The sequence below is a fragment of the Syngnathus floridae genome, chromosome 3 (genome assembly GCF_059516105.1).
Source record: "Syngnathus floridae isolate MCC-2025c chromosome 3, RoL_Sflo_1.0, whole genome shotgun sequence".
In the NCBI taxonomy this organism is placed as follows: Eukaryota; Metazoa; Chordata; class Actinopteri; order Syngnathiformes; family Syngnathidae; genus Syngnathus; species Syngnathus floridae.
The window spans coordinates 9989067-10008748 of NC_142415.1; the positions used below are offsets into that span (position 1 = coordinate 9989067).

The 19682-nt window shown below is 41.2% G+C and overlaps 1 protein-coding gene across 9 annotated transcripts in view; it reads right to left on the reverse strand.

Moving 5' to 3' along the window:
- baz2ba (bromodomain adjacent to zinc finger domain, 2Ba) overlaps window positions 1–16275 on the reverse strand; it is a 77158-nt gene extending 60883 nt beyond the window's left edge. For 6 of the 9 annotated variants that reach the window (XM_088370677.1, XM_088370679.1, XM_088370683.1 and 3 more), the window contains exons 1-2: window positions 15959–16271; window positions 2112–2154 (exon numbers count right to left, since the gene is read on the reverse strand). The gene's annotated coding sequence lies outside the window, so the exon portion shown is untranslated. Of the gene's footprint in view, window positions 1–2111; window positions 2155–15958 lie in introns of all 9 variants that reach the window. The other 3 variants (XM_088370684.1, XM_088370681.1, XM_088370676.1) reach the window with 3 other exon arrangements.
- Between the last annotated feature and the right edge of the window lie 3407 nt (window positions 16276–19682).

Consider the following 19682-nt stretch of genomic DNA (forward strand, 5'->3'; position numbering starts at 1 on the left):
CTCCCTTCTTTTCTGCATAGCTCGCAGCCACTGTGTTTTGTCATTAAAAGGCACTGCATTTGAAGCTCGGCTCAAGCAGATGGGGCGACGACAATCGTTACTGCGCCCACCTTGGCTAAAGTACAAATAGTCTATGTGCATTACAGCACTTACTGTGTGCGCAGAGTGAGTCTTTCTATAGGGCTGAAGAGTAGCAATCTTAAAGTGGATAAAGGCGACATGCGTGGGATTGTAGGGTCAGGATGCTTTAACCGAGTTAAAAAAAAAAAAAAAAAAAAGACTACTAATCTACTGTTGGATCAATTAAAATGGACTAAAGGTTCATGCTCACAAGTCTAAAAAAACAACATCATGACATTGTTTTTTTATTTCCACTCATTTGTAGTTCCCTTTGGGTATTAGACTAAAGCTGCTCTTTGCCATTTCCTCAGACAAAGGTCAACAGAATTACAAACATCACTGTTGAGATGGGAACGGGCGTCTGAAACATTTATTCCACTTCGACATTCCGTCCATCCATCCATTTTCTAACCTTATTCTCATTGAGGTCACTGATTCGAGCCTATCCCTGCTGACTTTGGGCCTGGTTGCCAGCCAAGAGGAAAATCACGCAAGCAACAGGAGAACATGCAAATTCCACACAGGAAGGACAAAACCGTTGAAGAACCCATGACCCCTTAACTGAGAGCCTGACAAGTTGAAAGCTCACCAATGGTACCGCCCAATTAGAATTTCTTGACCTTTATTTGTGGTAATGTATTAAATACAGTGAGCAGCCACACATTATTCACTAGACGTGCTCCATCCCTGCAGCGAGCAGCAGCTAAATCACATCATTCAGAATCTCCTCATTCAGAACCCACACAAGAACAATTTCTAGTAAGACGGCCTTGCTACACAACACAAAGTGTCTCAAGCCATTGCGACTCACAAGTCTAACTCAATTTCTATCAGCAGGGCGTAATAGATAGGAATGTGACAATTTTACTTGTAAACACGTCATGGTGTTTTTGAACATCTGCTCGGTATGGCCAGGGAGTGGACCAACATCAACCCCATTGCTGTCATGTGGTTTCATGTGGGAATTACGGTGGCGTCTCACCCAAACAGACAAATTACACGTGCCGAGTCAAATTTGAAGAATATGCCATAGGCTGAGAAAAAAACAAACGGCTGGACCCATTTGCTCCTACTGTGCTCTGCAAGAGGGCCTCGAAAACCCAGTTAAGGAACAGCTACTCGTCTCTTCCCCCACCCCTAGTAAATGATTCCCCCAGAGGGTGAGTACTCATCAATACTCATCACAAATGATACACGCAGCATGCGGCAACACAATGCATCATTTACGGCAGAGATGGCGCAGCAATCTGACAGAATCAGGTTTGGGAACACACAAGGATTTCAATATGCTATGCATTAGGTTGGAATAAAACAAATAAGACACTCGCAGGCCATGGGGTCAGGTAGGAGAGGAAAGTGCAAGTCATTGTCTGCGTGTGCAACAACAAACTGCCACCTTGGTGTGAAGTGAAGCCTGGAGGACGCGGCCGCGCCCCTGACAACAGATAGCGCTCACACAGAGACAGCCGAGTGAGCCACGCACGGAAAAGGGAGCGAAGAGGAAGGGCGAGAGGGAGATTAACGCCACACGTAAGAGCACACATACACAAGCGCACGCAATCCTGCATCCCTGGAAGCCCCTGTGGGGCGCAGTTAACAATCATTTACATTCTGCACTAGCTCCCAGCACATAGCAAACTAAGGATGCATATTAGTCATCTACGTTTCGTACAAATATTGTGATCTGAACGGGGGGGGGGTCTAATTAATTGCTCGATTCACTGAATGAACCCCGAATTTGTAATGTAATCATAACAACCTCTTTTCAAGGGTCTCTTGTTAAATTTAATTTGATGAGGGGGGAAAAAAGCATTCTGTTTTTTCTGAATGAACTCAAATCAAATGAGGCCTGGAATTGGCAGAGTTTGCATGGTTGGTATTGAATGTTTGGAAAAAAAAAAAAAAATCTAACCTGTTTGACAATATATAGCTTTTTGGAAAAACTCCCACATCCCCTTACATACATTCCAGACTGAGAAGAACATACTCACTGTTTGAGGTGTCTTCAGCTCTTTGTCATAACTGCTGTAACACCTGGGGAGAAAAGAAACACAATACGGCTGAGGCTCCGAGTAAAACAGCAAGCTGAGTCACCGGTATAACACGTCTTTACTCATGGCTTTGATTTATGCCACAAATGAAACGAATGCTTTTTAAATGTACGCGCGGGTGGATGCTTTCCCTATTGGATTTCAAGAGGGGATGAGGCCCTTAAAAGTACCTACACATCAAAGTTACAGCTTTGTGTAAATTCGTATTCATGGTGTGCACAGGCAAAAAAAAAGGGAAAAGTGGCGATGTTTTAACACAGCTGTGGCTGCACACAAGATATGTGTACACAAACACACGTTGGTGCACACATACACACTCACACAGTGTGTGTTCCTCTCTCTTCCTCTGAGCCACTTCTTGCAAAACCAGTTTGTTAGAATTGGATCTACGCGCTGGAGCTTTGAGTGTAAGGATATTTTCCCCAAACACAAGACAGTTCTTGTAGAGAACCAAGCCCTCCCAGTGTTCTCACGCCCATCTCGCGTGCATTGTCTCTAAGGCCCTCCTGTGCTCTCAGCCTGCACCTAAACTCAGCAACTCAACACAACAGATGCCGCTCTACTGCACATGTGACGACGCTACACACACACACACAACAGACTGTGCCCGCTTTTATATCTTATAGCTTATGTTCCATTTTCTTTGAGGATAAAAATGTAGGCAGTCTGGTACAAAACTGTGCGGATATATTTTTCCGCTTGCAGTCAAGTTACCAGACACAGACGGTGTCAAGAGCGTGAGCGTGTGAGCAACCAACAAGGTTTTGCTGACAACAAACACATCCATCTGGTCAGCAGCTTCAGATCAAACAGAAACCTTCATCACACAAAATCTAGTCCAGTTCCATCATAAAATAACGTGCCTTTCACAGCTTGAGCAAACTGAAAGCGAAGGTGGTGCTTTCAGAATTCCTGTCAATGGTATTTGTTGCAAGATGCTTTTTATATGAGTCCAAGTAAAGTTGCCTTTCTAGGTTATCTACAGTCAAAGAAAAACTGACAGGTTTGTCATATTGTACGTAATGAACTGGACTGCTGGTGTTGATAGTAATCACACAGACAGACAAACATGCACAGACTACAGACGCACACGAACACACTTTGATAACTCGTCGCAGCCATAATGATAACAGAGCGCCAGGTAGACTGAATCCATCTCCTGTCTTTTCATAAAGACCTATTAATGGATGATTAAAGGATTTCTGCTCATCGGGGCTCAGCACAGAAAAATTATCACTCTGGATAAGGAAGATTCTGTGGCCTGCCATCTTCTGTGAAACTAAGGCTGTTCATCTGTTAACCTCATTTTGCCGTACAATCTTTACCTGTTTGTGTCAGCATTAAAACACCATCTTTGGTCAACCCGGAGACTTAATGGACGAAAGCCAAGCTCGTCTTAGTGTCGCTGAAAACGAACAATTTCTTGACAAGACTACAATCATGTTCTGGTGTTTGTGTAGACAAAGCAATGGTGTGATGTCATAAGAAAAGGTTCAACCAGGATTAACTGATGCCATCCTAGTGCTTCATCTGAATCAATCCAACCCTCAATAACTATTTTATGGCTATAAAATTTCTACTGCAGGTACAGCTGCAACACACATAAAAAAAAACATAAAAAATAACAATATTATTTAGGAATATAGCAACATTTTACTCACCAAAAATCTTGATTATTTGTACACCAAATCTATCCTCCTTTCTTTCCTCAAGAAGATTTCAATTACTCTGTTGTGCAGATTATCCGTGCGTTTCAGTTCCATCAAGAAGTCCTTTTCTAAGCTAATGCTGAAAAGTCGAGCCTTCCCTGTCGTATTTCTGGCATAAATTTTAATTCGCTTTAGGGCTAGGAATGTCCGTTCAACAGAAGCAGTGGACACAGGGATGTGCTGCTCGCTACAGATGCAGTTTGCTAGCTCTGGCTAGTACACTCTGTCTATCCAATCAAAGCGTGTGAATACGCTAACGTTTCTGTACGCCTGCTAGAGGGCCTTGGTGTTGCCAACTCAAAATCTGATTGGTTGAAGCAAGTTTGATCAACATTTATTTTATGCTACGGTGCCCGCAGAACTGATTGTGAAGGCCTCCAGGCAGATTTCTTTGACCATGGCAACAAATAGTGGCTGAAATGTGATTGGTTAAAAGCTTAAATATGAAAATACACGTCTGGAAGCAGCGCAACCAGGGGGCTAGCAATGAAAGGAAGCGGACATACCATTTGGAATTATTTAATACGTATTCATGGACAAAATATAATTAACATCAGTCTGTAATTCAGATATTTTTAGGCCAGCAGAGAAGGCCTTGCAAGCCCTGACGGCCCCCCCACTGGATGAAAGTACTAAGCAGCATTGTAGAATAAAAATGAGATCAATTTCAACTTGAATAATGTATCTTCAGCATTCAAGCACATTTCTGACATTTCTAGCTCATTAGTACACTAACCATTCATTTCTAAATAATGTATTAAAATCTCTACTAATCACAACAGTGTTTACCAGGATATAATTGGACAATTAGACGATGCATAATTGAACAATAGCTCCGATTCGGCATGTTATCACAGAAGCAAACGATGTTCACCTTTTGATTAACTCGGGTGAATAATGTCATCATGTTTCTGAAAGTCAGACAACACTAATACGGCGAAAAATACTCAAAGTACGAAACCAATTATCATTATTCTAATAGCCCCCTTCGCAGAATCAAGACTGCATTTCTGCTTTGCTTGTTAAAAGGCTGGCAGAAAAAGTTACTTGAAGGCTCTTTGCTAGCATCTGTTGTTATTTATGCTAACAAAACAAGTGTGTGTTGTTATTTATGCTAACAAAACAAGTGTCTTCTAAAACACACACAACTGAGATTGACCTAACATCCCTGGCTTTCTAATATTTGATGGTTTGTTAGCAAAGGAGCAGTAGACACCAGAGAAGTGTTTTGTCAGTTGTTGCTCCCCGTGGGAGCGAGCCAGCAAAACTTGGCCGCAGACATTTTCCTGAAGCCCCCAGAACAAAACAGGCAAGTCTTGACAGTCTTGTCCGCCACACAGTCGTCACACAATCAGTTGCAGGAAACCAATCCCTAAATAGCAGTGATTCATCTCTTCATCACACACAGTCAGTACACAGTGCACAAAGAAGCTCTCTCTTCCTCCCTCGCTCTCTCCGTGTCTTGCCCTATCTGTCTCAACCCCTTCCCCCTCAGTGTGGTCTCTTATGCTGCTTCAAAATAAGTGCTTCTCCCAGCTTTCTTTGCCTTGTGATTTACTGGCAGTGTTTAACTGCGGGGCAGCATCTTTTATCGTTACATGATCTGCGGCTGAAAGCTGACAAAATGGAATATGTGCGCCAGTACTTTTGTATGTGAGAAAGTGTGTGTTTGGGGCAGAATAGGGAGCTGGTAGAGCAATAAAAAAAAAAAAAAAAATCCTGTGTGGGAAACGTTTGTCTACATGCTAGTCAAATCTTCCCAGCAGCCACCCTTTGTATGCCTTCCAATATATGTGCCTTTTTCATTCCACTAAATGGTTTCTTCCTTGACTAGATGGAGCAAGTGGCGTCTCCGGGGAGCCGGCGCACGGAGCAAAGCGCTTTGGGACAGGCAAAAAGCTCTGAACAATTCTGCAATCCATTTGCGGGAGATAGAATGTATAAGAAATGCCAGCCGTGTGTGTATGTGTGTATTGTGTGTTCTTGGCTGTGTACACATGCATGTTTTTGTGCTGCCGTCATCACTCCTCTTGTTTTGTGGCAGGGAGCCCGTTGCAGAAATGTGCTTCTCCATACGAGACAAAAGTCATTCATATGCACTCAAGCTGTCCTACTTGGTGACCGTCCACCATTTGGTTTGGACCAATGATGGCACCAGTTATGTGAACAGATCGTCAGGCTTGTGCGGGCCTACACAACAGCTTCAGTGTATCGTTACAAATTTTATGATCCATCAACATGACGTGTGAAGGTCACAGTAGCCATGACCAACACAGCTGTCACATTTCTCTCCCTCCCAAACACTCAATGCTCTTCCAAAACACTCAGACTGAAACGTGACCCAAAAGAGGCCAGGGCCGACAGAATAAATCCAAAAGAGGACGCTGGCAAGACTATACGTTGTCAATGATGGAACATTTGGGTTTTAAAAGGATTTCAAAGACATGGAATAGCGAGACTGAGGCTTCCTAACTAACCAGCCACCACCACAATATGACCCTGCATTGAATATTTTTGCTTTTAAATGGTTGATAATGCTCAGTTTTCTTTCACAGAGTGGTACTTTAGTAATATTTAGAGATTCAACAAAAAACTATTTGAGCCGGAAAAACGATTTTGATTTAAATGATGCGAGTGTAAACTATATCAACATACCATATCTTTTAATCCAGCGTAGGATTGTTTGTTACAAACTATTTTGCGGAGCCTTTGCTAATCTACGAGCTGTGATTGGAAAGCTAACATGGCTTTGCATCCAATATCTACCAGCATAAATCACGAATCAACACCTCGATGGGAGCAAAAAGCTTGATTTCTGGAAGCACTGTTATCACTAAAGGAGGGCGAGTAATAAGTAAAGACAGTGGAGACATGTTAATTGCTAAGCTACCGATTCGTCACATAGGTCTGGTCAGAACCGATTTGCAGCAGAGCGTAAGCAACGTTCAACAGTTCAATCCCAAGCGAGCATGACAATATTAGAAGTAAAAGAATGGGAGACAGCAATCGGAATCCTGAAAGTCAGAACATCAACTCAGGATATTGGAGAGGCGGAACACATTACAGTAACATAGTAAATATTTCAAATGTAAAAACCTTTATGAGTAACAAACTTGTTGGATGAGTCGTTTAAAGTGCTCCCAATGTGCTTTTCCTGTCATGCTTTGCTTTTCAGCAGAAGCCTCAAGCACTGACCGTTATCTAGAACTGTTCATAATTTCTTTCACCACGACTAAGGTTCGAGTTGCAGCTGAAGCCTTAAGATGGCCAAAGAGTTCAACCTTGATTTCAGCGGACCGTAACACATTTTCCAAGTGTTTGGCTGATTTTATGGTCTGCTGAAACCAAGGTTGAAAATCTAGGATGTGAACGGAAGCGAATATTCAGAAAATACATACAGGGAAACCGTCAACCAATTTCCCAATGAAGGCAAACTGACAGCCAAGTAGTTGTCTCCCCAATCCAAATAACACCCAACTCACCAGTGATTTTACATAACAACAAGCTCTGTGGCATGACAAATAAAGGTTACACAAGTGCTGGGAAGAAGGCCAAATCTGGATCCACGTTTATTTCAGCATGCATGTGTGTTATGTGTGCGCATACATGCACGTGAGCTTCTATTAAATGGATCTACTGTCTCCTTGATCAAGGGAGTCAATAAAGGGCCAGTCCTGTCAAACCCTCAGGGTTAAGTGCGCATGCACATCTGTTACCGTGTGTGTGTATGTGTGTGCGCGTGGGATGGATTCTGAAGTACTCTGACAGGTGAGTGATTGAGTGCTTTCATTTCCCTCCAGCTACAAGAAGACATTCGCTCATAAACACAAGTCTTGGTGGATGGAGGGAGGAAGAGCGCGAGAGTGAGGGAGCTGTTGTTTCCTAAAGGATGCTGCTGCTGCCTGCATGCTTAAATTAGCTCTAAATGTTTGGATTACACACGGGAGCTCTCGCTGAGGATTTAGCAACCGTCGCCTGGAGTTTGGGGGATGTGTCACTGTTTCCATCTGCGTGTTGCGTTGACTAAGTCAGTGACCGTGAAAAAACATACATTCGCCGACTCGTGTTATGTTCAGCACATGTTGAATGTTATCAAAAAGATCAAAAGTGAGATGCTGAGAAATGATTTAAATGTTACAAGAAAAAAAAAGGCACAACCAAGAGGACACATCTACCCCCATATGTCCTCCTCACATTCCACTTTTTCAGAGTGGAGCCCTAAGCTTCAGTTGGTGGGGGAGGATAGGATATGTGACCAGACGCAAAGACAGAGAAAGGAGGAGAAGGGGAATGAGGGAGGTCAGTGGCCCCAGTCTCAGATAAAGGCCTCTCCCTCCCTTCTTCCACCTCGGTTTTCCAAGCCCCTGCCAGGATCGAGACGCGTCTCACGTTACAGCTGTCTCTCAGTGTCATCGTTCAGAAGGCGAGAGCACAAGCGAGGGACAGATAGAAAAGGGGGGATGGGGGGGTGGGGGGGGAACAATGCCACAAGCGAGCGGAGACGGGCTGGGCTCTTTTAGCAAAACAACAGCGGTAGCAGGATCAGCTCCATACGGAAACGCTTGTGGTTTGTCTTCCTTGTGGTCTTTTTTAATCATAATGCGCCATAATGATGTTCTCCGCAGTGTTGGGCTGTCACTAACAATGCATTGGGCTGTGACCTTTTCCAGTCATATTATGCTGAAATGCGAACAGCACTAATGGCAGGCACCGTTTCTTCGTCATCACCTGAGACACACAAATCATTTCCACAATAAAAGTTCTACACTGGGGTTTCGCACGCTACAAGAAACAAATGGTGCTCAAACGTGGAGATGGCAGTGACTGATGTACTCAGCTTATCACTTCGTGTGATGGAGCTTCTGTGGATTAGGCATAGTTGAGTCACTTCTCTTAACATGAGTCCCCTTTTGTAACCTTAAAACGCTAAAAACAGCAGCTTGTCCCAGCTAGGGCCAGTAATGACTAATCCAGTCAGTCACTGCAAGGAGTTCAGCCTGCGTTGCTAACAAGGGAGGCCTGTGTAGGTCACAAGTATGATTCAAACTGACACCTAGTTTCTTTTTATGGCTTATTTTTCAGATAAATATCAGTTTCCTATGAATTTCAAATGTGAAGGATGCTGCATATGTACAGCTGATGATTTGCACAAGCAGCGCTTACATAAAACATGCTTTGGTACAAATACACATCAAGCTATTGCACAGCTTCAAACTGATTTCCTGTTTGTTTGGTTTTTTTTCCTCTACCCTTGTCATTTCTCATGGCATTGTGTGGGAGTTAAAATATTTAACATTCTGGCTCAGCCTGGAGCAGGCTTTGCCAGCACAGCTAAAAGAAAAGCTTTTGTGGCAGCAGTGACCAGATTTTAAATGCTGAAGATCAATAAAAGGGGGGCTGTCGTATGCATTTGTGTAAGCGTGTGTGTAAGCGTGTGTGTCGGTGTCCCATCCCTAAGCCCTGATGCCTGTATTCTCACACCTCCTATGTATGTGTTCATGCATATTTGTTAGTACCTGCCAAGACCCACGGTCTTCCCTGCCTGCAACAAGCTCCGCTATAGTACCATCATCTGACCCAAGAGGCACCCCAACAGAGAAACTAATACTATTCCCTCATCCAAAGCCCTCTTCTGATTTTTCCCATTCCCAGAATCCCTTTCCCCATCAAAGCGCAGCCAGTGTAGGGAGGAATTTGGTTGAAAAGTATAAAGGCACGCCCCCCTGCTGCAGATGGAGAGTGTTGAGGTGTTGTAAACATCAAAAGAAAATGGCAGGTATCCCAACCTAGTTGGCATTTTCAGAATGAAGTTCCTACTTAAACAAAATGAAGCCTTGGTGATTGTCTTGCCGAAGCAACACTTATGTGAATCTTTTTCAACAGGATGAGCGAGTTTCCCAATGTCACGCTTTTTCCTGACACTTTCTTTTTATAGAGAGCACATTAAATTGATGCTTTCTGCTCACAGAGCAAAAAATATTGGAGGTGGTGCATCTAGGTTTTCACTTCCTCCCTAATGTACAAAACAAAGAAAAACAGCTCTGAAGGACAAAAAAAAACACACGCCAAGACCTTTGGAGACTTCATTAAAATAAATAAAACTCGCCATGAATTTCACAAGGCATCTGTTTTAGAGGAGGAAGGGGGGGGGTTCAACCTTTTGCCTTCCTGGTGGAAAACGGGGATCCAAACAAGGCAGAGCGTGCACAAACAACCTTGACTTTCATCAAGGAAATTCTCACATTGAATGATATATAAAGACCCAGGGGGAAGAAAGAAGCAGCTTATCACCATTCCCTTCCAAATTTGTCCGCCGTCTTCTGTCCCCTGAAAGTCAACACGGGGGTGACCCATTTTATACGTTATGCCGGCTATTGTTTGGTCATTAAGCCGCCGTGTGTAAACTGCACATTATACAAAGAAAACCAACATGGGGCTTGATCGGCTCAGTCTTAATGAACTGTTCAATTTGTTCACTTGTTTCTGCAAAAGCAAACATGCCCCCGGGTCCATTGGCTTTTTAAAAAGCGGATGCATTACTCATTGAAGTCGCAGTAGCTATTCACATTTAACAGTAGTTGTCACCTGGTGGTGTTGCTGTTTTTTTTTTTAAGAGTTATTTGTGCAACCTGATGATGATCAGGACTTGCTGGACAAAAACAACGAAGCAACATAAGGTTAGGTGACTCATCTAAATGTGAACCAACTTTCCAACTGACAGGACATTAACCTGTGAGGTCATGTAAATACGGATCAGCCGTATCAATAAATAAGCTGGCTGCATGGGCCCGTAAAACAGCGCAAATCAGTTTGAGGCCAATACAGAGAATCCCCAACTGAATTTGTAACAATAAAAGGCATTATCAATTAGATGCCGAGAGCTTTCACTAAAATGCATCTACCTCTCAAAGGGCCATTAGTCTGTATAGGATTAATGTCTCCTACTGCACATCTGTTAAAGTTCTCACTGCTTGGTATATTTCATTAGCAATTATTGTTTTCTGGGTGTGCACGTTCTATGTAAAAGGTTGTTGAGAGACAATATGGGCAGGAGTTCTGACTTGTACGAATGTTTGCTCAATACAGACAAGAACTCGGCATGGTCTCTAGATTTCACAGCTCTGTATCAGCACTCGCATGCACAGATTTGACAGAGTTCCCAGATGGTCATTATCAATCGTGCCTCCAATTAATCATTGTCGAAATAGGGTTAGGTTTTGAAACTTTTCGTTGACCGGTATTATTCTTTTATTGTTATGGACGGATACAACACAGAATACGTTTTTATTTAAATGTAGACCAACGTTTTGTTTCGTTTCAGCCAAGTATGTACAAGCAAGAGGAATTTCCTTGTCAATAGTGCGTGCCAATTTTTAAAGAGCTCAACTGTCAGTTTAAGAATTTACAGGCAATTACAAGTCTGGCTTTAGTCACTTTAATGCAACAGTTCTGTTTAGGGAATATCTATACTTTGTCCACTCGAGACTGCATCCAGAAAAATAGAACCATGTGAAATACAATCTAATGAAATGCGTAAAGATATGATTTTGCAATAATGTTATATACCATAACGATAATATATTATGATATAAAATTACTACTGACATTTAAACTTCAGATAATAAGAGAAACATTTTTCAGGAGTTTGGCGTAGCTAGTGGCCTTGAATCCCACTAAAATAAATTCGTTGCCACATTTCACAGGACTTTAAAGCAAAACGAGAGCAAACTGCACCAAGATGATTGTTCTTTAAAAGAGTGTTTATTTGAAGGTCTTTAGTGAGACGATTCATTAATCGAACCTTGGCAAGGAGCAGAAAACAGTCTTTGACTAACCCAAAAATCACTGCATGAATAACAGTCACGCATGCAGTTGACATTGGTTTTCGTGCACTTCTAAAATGCTATAACTCCCTTGTTATTTTCACACTAATCACATGACACTAATCATGTACTACTGTCTTGTAAAAGCAGCGCCAACCAATGTTAGAGCAATAATGAGGACATTAAAAGTTTGTTGATTACAACGGTAGCTTGACTTGAGCAACCAAAACTCAAGGATTTATTTACACTTTTTGTCTTCGTAGCAGAAAATCGTAAGATACGGCTAGTGGTGTAAAAAGAAGAAGCACTACAGACGGCGATGCATTTTGAGACACTAACGGGACAGTCAAACAAAAATACTAAATTGTTAACCTAATAGCACACTTAAAAACAACTATTGTACATTCTTGCTTACTCTTTTTATAATTCTATTTTACAATGCAGTGCAATATTTATTATTTAACAATCAGTAATTTAAAAAACAATCTTTATATGGGTCAGAATGGATTATTGGGATTTCAACATTCCATTGGTGGATTTTAGTAGTAAATTGAGTTATGTGCTTGATTATGGAATGCATAAACATGTAACAGTATCAATGTATATGATGCCAAAATTGGTCTGTGAATCTAATTTTGTGCACCCCTGATATAAATGTACCGATTTAAATGCTCACTAATCATGTCAGCTTTAAGTACCTGTTGGCCAGTCTTCTGTATTCATCAATACAAATAAAATGTTGCAAAAAGCACAAGAAAGAGTTTGCAGTGTTAAAGTTGCGATGCAAAAGCTGTATCATACAACGGCTGACAACATTTGGCAGTCTACTGAGGAGCTTGTGTGATACGCTGACATCACACAAGAGTTCAGTACAAAAACGATGTTGAGAAAACATTGCAGCGTAATCTTAAAGCAAAACAAATGGAAAACATATTTGCACCAATACAGTTAACAAAACAGCTATTAAAATAATCTGTCAAATCTACTTTGTTGTTAAACTCAGTTTTTCGACTGAACTTAAATGGCATCAAAGTAAATCATTGCTGCAAATCTTACAACATCATGACAGTCAGGAACTAAGTCAGAAGCTAATTTGATTTTGAGACAAAAACCTATTGATTAAAACACACAGACTTAAACAATCTCTATATTCTTTAACATCCAAAGCTCGGGTCGCATGTCTCCCAAAAGATATTTAGTAATAAAGGATTATAGTGCATACAAGCTTTGTGTGCACTCGGGATTGTATTCTCCAAAGCTGTCCAAGTTCTGTCAGATTCAGCACCCCAAGAAGACAGAGCTCGTGAACCTAATTTCACCTAATCAGCTTAGTCAATAGCAACCATTTGCTGTGACTTTGGTAGACATGCAAATAGGGCTTAACTATGTCTATCCTTAATTCCTCAGTGTTCATGTTGAGCGGAGTTCGTCCTTTATCGCTTCAAAAACAACAGTTCCAATACAAGAGAATGACAGACAGACTGCGTATTAAACCCGTTAGAGTTTGCTTGAGGTAGCATTGGGTGCTTTTATTTTAAAGCAACAAAGCAAACAACCCCTGACAGATTTGTTAACCTTTGGCTCCTGCCTGCTCTTAAAAATGTGGAAAAGCACAAAATGTTAGTACAGTGCTACCTTGACATAGAAGTAGCATCATATGAGTTTTTCAAGTTACGAGCTATACCTGGGTGTATTTTTTGCTTTGCAAGATAAAATATGTCCAACCAGCAAGTAGCTGGTTGCTCAAGTAGTGGAAAAAAGGGTCATTAGTGCACTTTCATCTATTTATTGAACGGGCCAAACAGTCGACCATAGAAATCCAAAATGAAAACACAAGAAGCATGGAGTGGATCCTAACAGAACTAAGGAGCGGTAATCAGCTTTGGGGGTGGAGTCAGTGTTGCTGATGTGACTCACGAAGTCACGCCCACTTAAAGGAAACCTCAGTCTTAAAGGGATGAGGAGCAATTATCATTATTATTATTACCGAACTGACTACTTGCTTGCATATCTTTGCATATATACTGTTCTTTGCAACACTCTATGTCCACTGGCAGTTATTACTATGGACAATACATATTCATTCATTCCGCCTTGAGCATTGAATCACATGTCAAATTTGCAGCCATAGTGGAAGTGGCAAAGTGAAGAGCTCTGTGAAGATGCCTCGTTCATTCGCTCCACTGGAGATATACCAGCATGCCAGAATTCATGGAATGAACACTGAACCAATAAGTTTGATTGAATTATGTCATTCTAATATCAATTTACAAGTACAATTTGCAGATTTTGTGGCAAATACAATGACCTCCACATCCATAGTCATGGCAAAAATCAGTCAACGTACCACAGGTAAATGTCTGGTTGTACTGTAAATTCAGCTGCAGCACATTGTGAACAAAAGTGAGAGCGACATTAGACAATTTGAAAACCTGAGATACATTGCCGTTTTTCAAGCCAGTGATATTACTAATGGCTTCTAAGCAGCTCCATGAAATCAAGCAGCTGTCATGTCGATGCATCAGCAGCGTGAGGAGGGAGCACCATCCCCATAAGGACAGGGGGCTCTGCGCCTTCATGTTTGGTTAAACATCTGCTTCTCGGCACACCGGCTTTGCAGCAATAAACGCCAAACAAAAGAGGTGGGAGGTGAAATGATCACATTTTCCATTTCAAAGCATTTGCTTGTTTGGTTTGGTTTCTCCTTTCCTGTCCCCTTTGGACATTGAGCTCAAGTTTAGCTCCACTGACTCAATGTGTGTACATGGGAGTAGCTAAAATAAAAGATGAAAGGTAATTGCTGTCTCTCTGGACATAAGACGCAAGCTCAAATTTAGCTCCACTATCTCAAAATGTGTGCAACAATAAGTAGAATAAGAGAAAGAGAACGCTATGACGATTAATGGAGCCTCTCTTTTTTTTAAGTATCGCTGAGCATGGATTACAACAGACAAGAGATACTGTCTTCACCCAATCAATGTACTTTTATGTTAACAAGCTTACAATAATTAAAAGACATTTCATTTCAGATTAATTCGTGCTATTTGGACAGAATTGACACAGACAATTCTCCCTTTAATAAGATTCTGCGTAATTAACATCCTTGTTTCCCTTGCTCCCCTCTCTCGGGTTCCGTTTGCTTCATTCAAGAGATAAACAAAGCTCTACGTCTTGGTTACACTTGAAATCACATTTTAACCAAACCTAAGTAATAGAAGCATATTTGTGTGAAAGGAGAAGCTGTGGCCTTAACTCTTTTATATCCACCTGCCCTTCGAAAATGACGAGCTATATCGCCTTTTATGAGCACCGACGTCTTGTCCACTCAACAGCTAACTCAACCGCTCGTTACATTTGCCACCATAAACGTCAAAGACAAACTAGTCAAACCCCCGTCGTCTGCTCTTTCGTCATCCACACCAGCGTTTGAGTTATGTTTTTTTAGTCAAAAACTTTTGTTGTAAAACTTGGGAGCACAACGTGGAAGCATGAGAAGGTGAGTTGTTTGTGTGGAGTGGAGGGGACACATTAAAGATAGCCAAGATGGCGAAGGGCTTGTTGTTTTTGGCAGGGGGCAGAGAAACGGACAACATCGGGAATATACACGCACTCAAGGGATACATTTTCAGCTTCACGGTTTGAGAAAGCGATCTCGATGGCTGCTCGTCTCCCCCCCGCGCTGGGTGTCTTGACCAACCAAACAACCAAACCGGGGGGCACTACTAACGGTGGTGGAGAAGTGGATGAGAGAGAAGCAAATATTGAGGACTAAATCGAAACCAACCTTGGGGAATTACATGTTACATATGCGGTTAGTTTGTTTTGTCGTCGTTAAAGTGGACGGCGGTGTCCCTTTCAATCAGTCAGCGATAGAAAACATCCACGAAAGCCGCGTACATTGACTAAAAGCCCAAAGCACCACGAAGCCACCGTAAAGTTGAATATGTTCATAAATACACGCGTTGGGACAAAATAGAAGGCAAATGAGTTGAGTGAGGCGATGCGTGAGAAGAGAAACAAGCAAGGCAACACAAAAGACCATCTATCCGACTATCAAATGATCGCGAAGAGTGCAGAGGAACACTTGGTTCGTGGATTTAAGAACAACAAAACTTCTTCGATTTTAACTCATTTAAAGCTTTCAAGTAGTGTAAACCACAAACAGCGAAGGTACAAAGCAGCGATTCCAGTTGAATGTGATGAGAGCGAAAACGCGGCGTCAGTCAGTCACAGTGAAATAAAACAAAACACTTACCTTGTTTTACTTTGCACTTTACTTATTTCCAACGTGGATTAAAAGGCTCAGATAACGCTCCGGGTTGTTCGTGTGTTTAGCTTCTTTTTCCACCTCTCTGGGTCGCTTTTGGTTATGAAAGAGGTCGATGACGAATGATAAAGAAGGGGAATTGGGCAGTAATTGAGTCTCGCAGTGTGTGTGCGTGCGTGCGTGCGTTTGTGTGTGTGTGTGTAAGCAGATTGAAGGAGAGTCTTCTCAAGGTTTATTCAGGCTCCACTTCAAGGAACCTGACGTCGTCGGCTCTCTACTGCCACACAAAGAGGGAAAAAAAAGTTCTTATTTGTGCAGCGGCCCCTCGGCAACCAACAAGAATGCAGTCGTTGACCGTTATTACTTTGAAATGCGACATGACATTAAAGACGTTCCAAGTACGTAACGGCCATACAAAAAAGGATGCGTCTTACTTTATGTCGACATCCCTCAAATCGAGAAAGTCAAGTCAGAAAGGTTAGTCATGCATTTTGACCATGCGGAGCCAAATCCTACTTTACCTATTCACCCTTCATTTAATTTCACATTACATACCCATTGTATTATTGTTTGCATTCATTTTAAAAATTATATTTTAAGATTTCAAGCGCCCAATGTAAAGGGTTGTATGCAAATAGTCATTCGAAATGTAATAAAACGAGCCCATACATGTTCCCAAGTGCAAGGAACGCCTTCTAAAACTTTTTTCAAGCATGTTGTCATTTTTTAAGAGAAATGTCTGTCATTAAAAAAAAAATGAAAAAGTACTCCTCCCTCACAGTCTGTCCACATGCAGCCACCCCAACCCCATTCTGAAAAGTTTGATGGAAAAAAAGGATTATGTCACTAGTTGATGCATTTTGACTAACTTCTTAGGTTTCTCATCTAGACAAACCCTGTATAATTATTGATTGTGTTAATTTCAATGCTGAAAAACAATAACTCCCACAAATAAAAAGTTTTCAAGCCTACTATGTGCCCCCACATAGTATTTAGGGTTTATGATTAATCTTTTCGCCTATTGACTGACTTTTAGAGGCTAGAATCTATCAGCTATTCATAGAAAAAACACAGAATTCAATTATTAATGGAAAAATACTAGCTACAGTAAGTTTGTAAACATATGGAATGCTTTGAGCAGCTTCCTACATATTTTAGGATCATAGCTTGTGGTATATTTATGGTTTGAACTATTAATATCCACAACGCTAATCACTTTTAGGGTTGCATCAATTATTTGCGGAATTCCACGATTGTGGTCGGTATCAGCCCTAATAATTAGCAAGACTTCTAAGTGCTTCTAAGATGCCTCCTGCATACTCAAAAAATTGGGAAAACACAAATAAGGACAATGGTACATTTACTTAAGAGTTGCTGAGCTCCAAACTGTTATTTTATTTCTTTATACATACTTTGTGATTGTGAGTAGATAACGAGCAAGCTTTTTATACACTGCAGTTCGAGTGAAATGGAAGAAAAGTTGCTGATGCACTTTCAGCCCTTTCGTGAAAAAGAGAAACAGTCAAATACAAATACCAAACAAAATCACTCAAAAGGCCCGTGAGCTAACTGAAGTAACCGCAAAAATGTTTGTATCATGTGCGTAGTCATTTTTTGAAATATGAAATCTATATTTTATTGAGTACATCAGATTAAAATATATAGTTTGTAAAATGTCAAGAATCAAATTTGTTTTGAATGTTTATATTGAAGAAAAGCATCCAGAACCTACTTTTCCTTCTTGGCTTTTGTTTTGGTTTTCTTCCCACTTAAGTATGCCACATTTTTATGGTCCATGCTTCATACCACAAAAACAGCTCAATCATGAAAAGTCAGACTCAATATGTTTCTGTGTATTGAAACAGTTTATTTCATGTATGCAATCTTTTTTTATTTCAGGACGTAAAGTATAAAGTTTTATTGAGTGTATCTTGCTCGGTTTTCTCCGGGTACTCCTGTTCCCTTCCACGTTCCAAAAACATGCATGGTAGGCCGATTGACCACTCCAAATTGTGTGATTGTGAGTGTGAATATTTGTGTGTGCCCTGGGACTCGACAATGAATGAAATTGATAAAAACAGTATCCTAATAATTTATCAGTTTTCAAAATATTAGCGATTCCTTTTTACTGTTAATTACTACCTCAGCATTTACTAGACTGTCTTTTTGATGCATACAGCCATTTTGCTGCAATTTGAAGTGGGGGACGAAAGCTAAATGTGCACACAGTCTCACTAGCTGACCAGTTGGTGAGCTTTGAGCGGGTGATACTTGATCAAACAAATACAAATCAGTTGCAAACGGGCGCAACATGAGACGGCATTTGTCAGAACAAAAAACAGAAACAGGACAGATCTTCCTCTGGGTGAGATCAATACATTGCCTGGCAAAGACAGCCATCTGTGCCTAATTGTATTCTTTACCTCCTCTTCTGAACACACAATAAGCAACAGGCTGAGCACAGGCCCTCTGACCCAGACTGGGTTTCCAGACGGGGGAAGATTATTTCATTCAACTGGAAAACAACAAGGGGGTGGGGCGATGGGGGATTTTTTTTTTTTGCAGATGGAGTGGGCAACTGCTCATAAATGCCCCACCCCAATGAGGATGGGTGAAACAACTGGCACATCGCTTCGTCACATCATTGCTGGGCTGCATCTATTTTTAACTAGTATTTCACACAATTAAACTGCTCACTTTTACTTTGTAGACACCCCGTAACTCAACTCTAATTATTGTTAGAACCTCCATGGAGTGTTGGTTTACAGGCACATTCATGTTAACGCTTCATAAACAATGAAAATGACCCTTAATATTTGATGCCTTTTCCTCCTCTCTGCCAATGTCAACATGTGTGGCCCCTTTTAAATGTATCCGTGCAAATGTCTGGGAAATATTTTTGTGATTAAATTTGGATGTTAGTTCTGAGTTACTTGAGTAGAGGCTGTCAAGACACGATCTGTGACCACTGCGCGGTCTGAGGTGCGCAGAGGGTCAGCTGTAAAATGCCTAATATTGCCGATATTACAAATGTGTGCCGTAAATGATGTAGGCATACCTACGCAGTTTGCGTGTTTGCAGTTACCACCGATGCATTTTGCTTGTATGACTAGTCTAATTGGTGTAGTTAGCGATGCAAGATGGCTGACCTTCCGCGCACGTGAGTCTTATATCTCACAGGCGTCACGAAGCTGGGAGAGGTGGTTTCAGTCAGTCCAGGGTGCGGTGCGTCCAACAGAATTTTGCTCACTCTTTTCTTCAGACCTACCACGTGCAAATCTTCAAGAGTAGGTTGAGGGCTTACATACGATAGCCCGGAGAAAGTTGGTGGACATTGGTGATTCTTTGACTTGGAGGATGGTCCCAGACAACCTCGGTCTCTTGTTATAAGCATTTTACATGATGGAGGACTGTTTAGGCACCAATGTTTTTGACAATCTGATTTTTTGTTCCATAATTTTATGCAAACCATCACATGGTTTACTATTTGTGTCTAGGTTGGTTGTCAACACTTTTTATGAGGTATTTTATTTGTCATGTCGTATATTTCTGCTATGTTTGGAACAACCTCATGACAGATATTCAGCCACTTGAAAAACATATGTTTAAAACATATATCTGAATAAATCTTTTAAAATTAAATAAAGTTACAATTCATATTAATCCTCATTTAATTTTTGTATTATTCTACAGTAACAGGGTTGTAAATCAA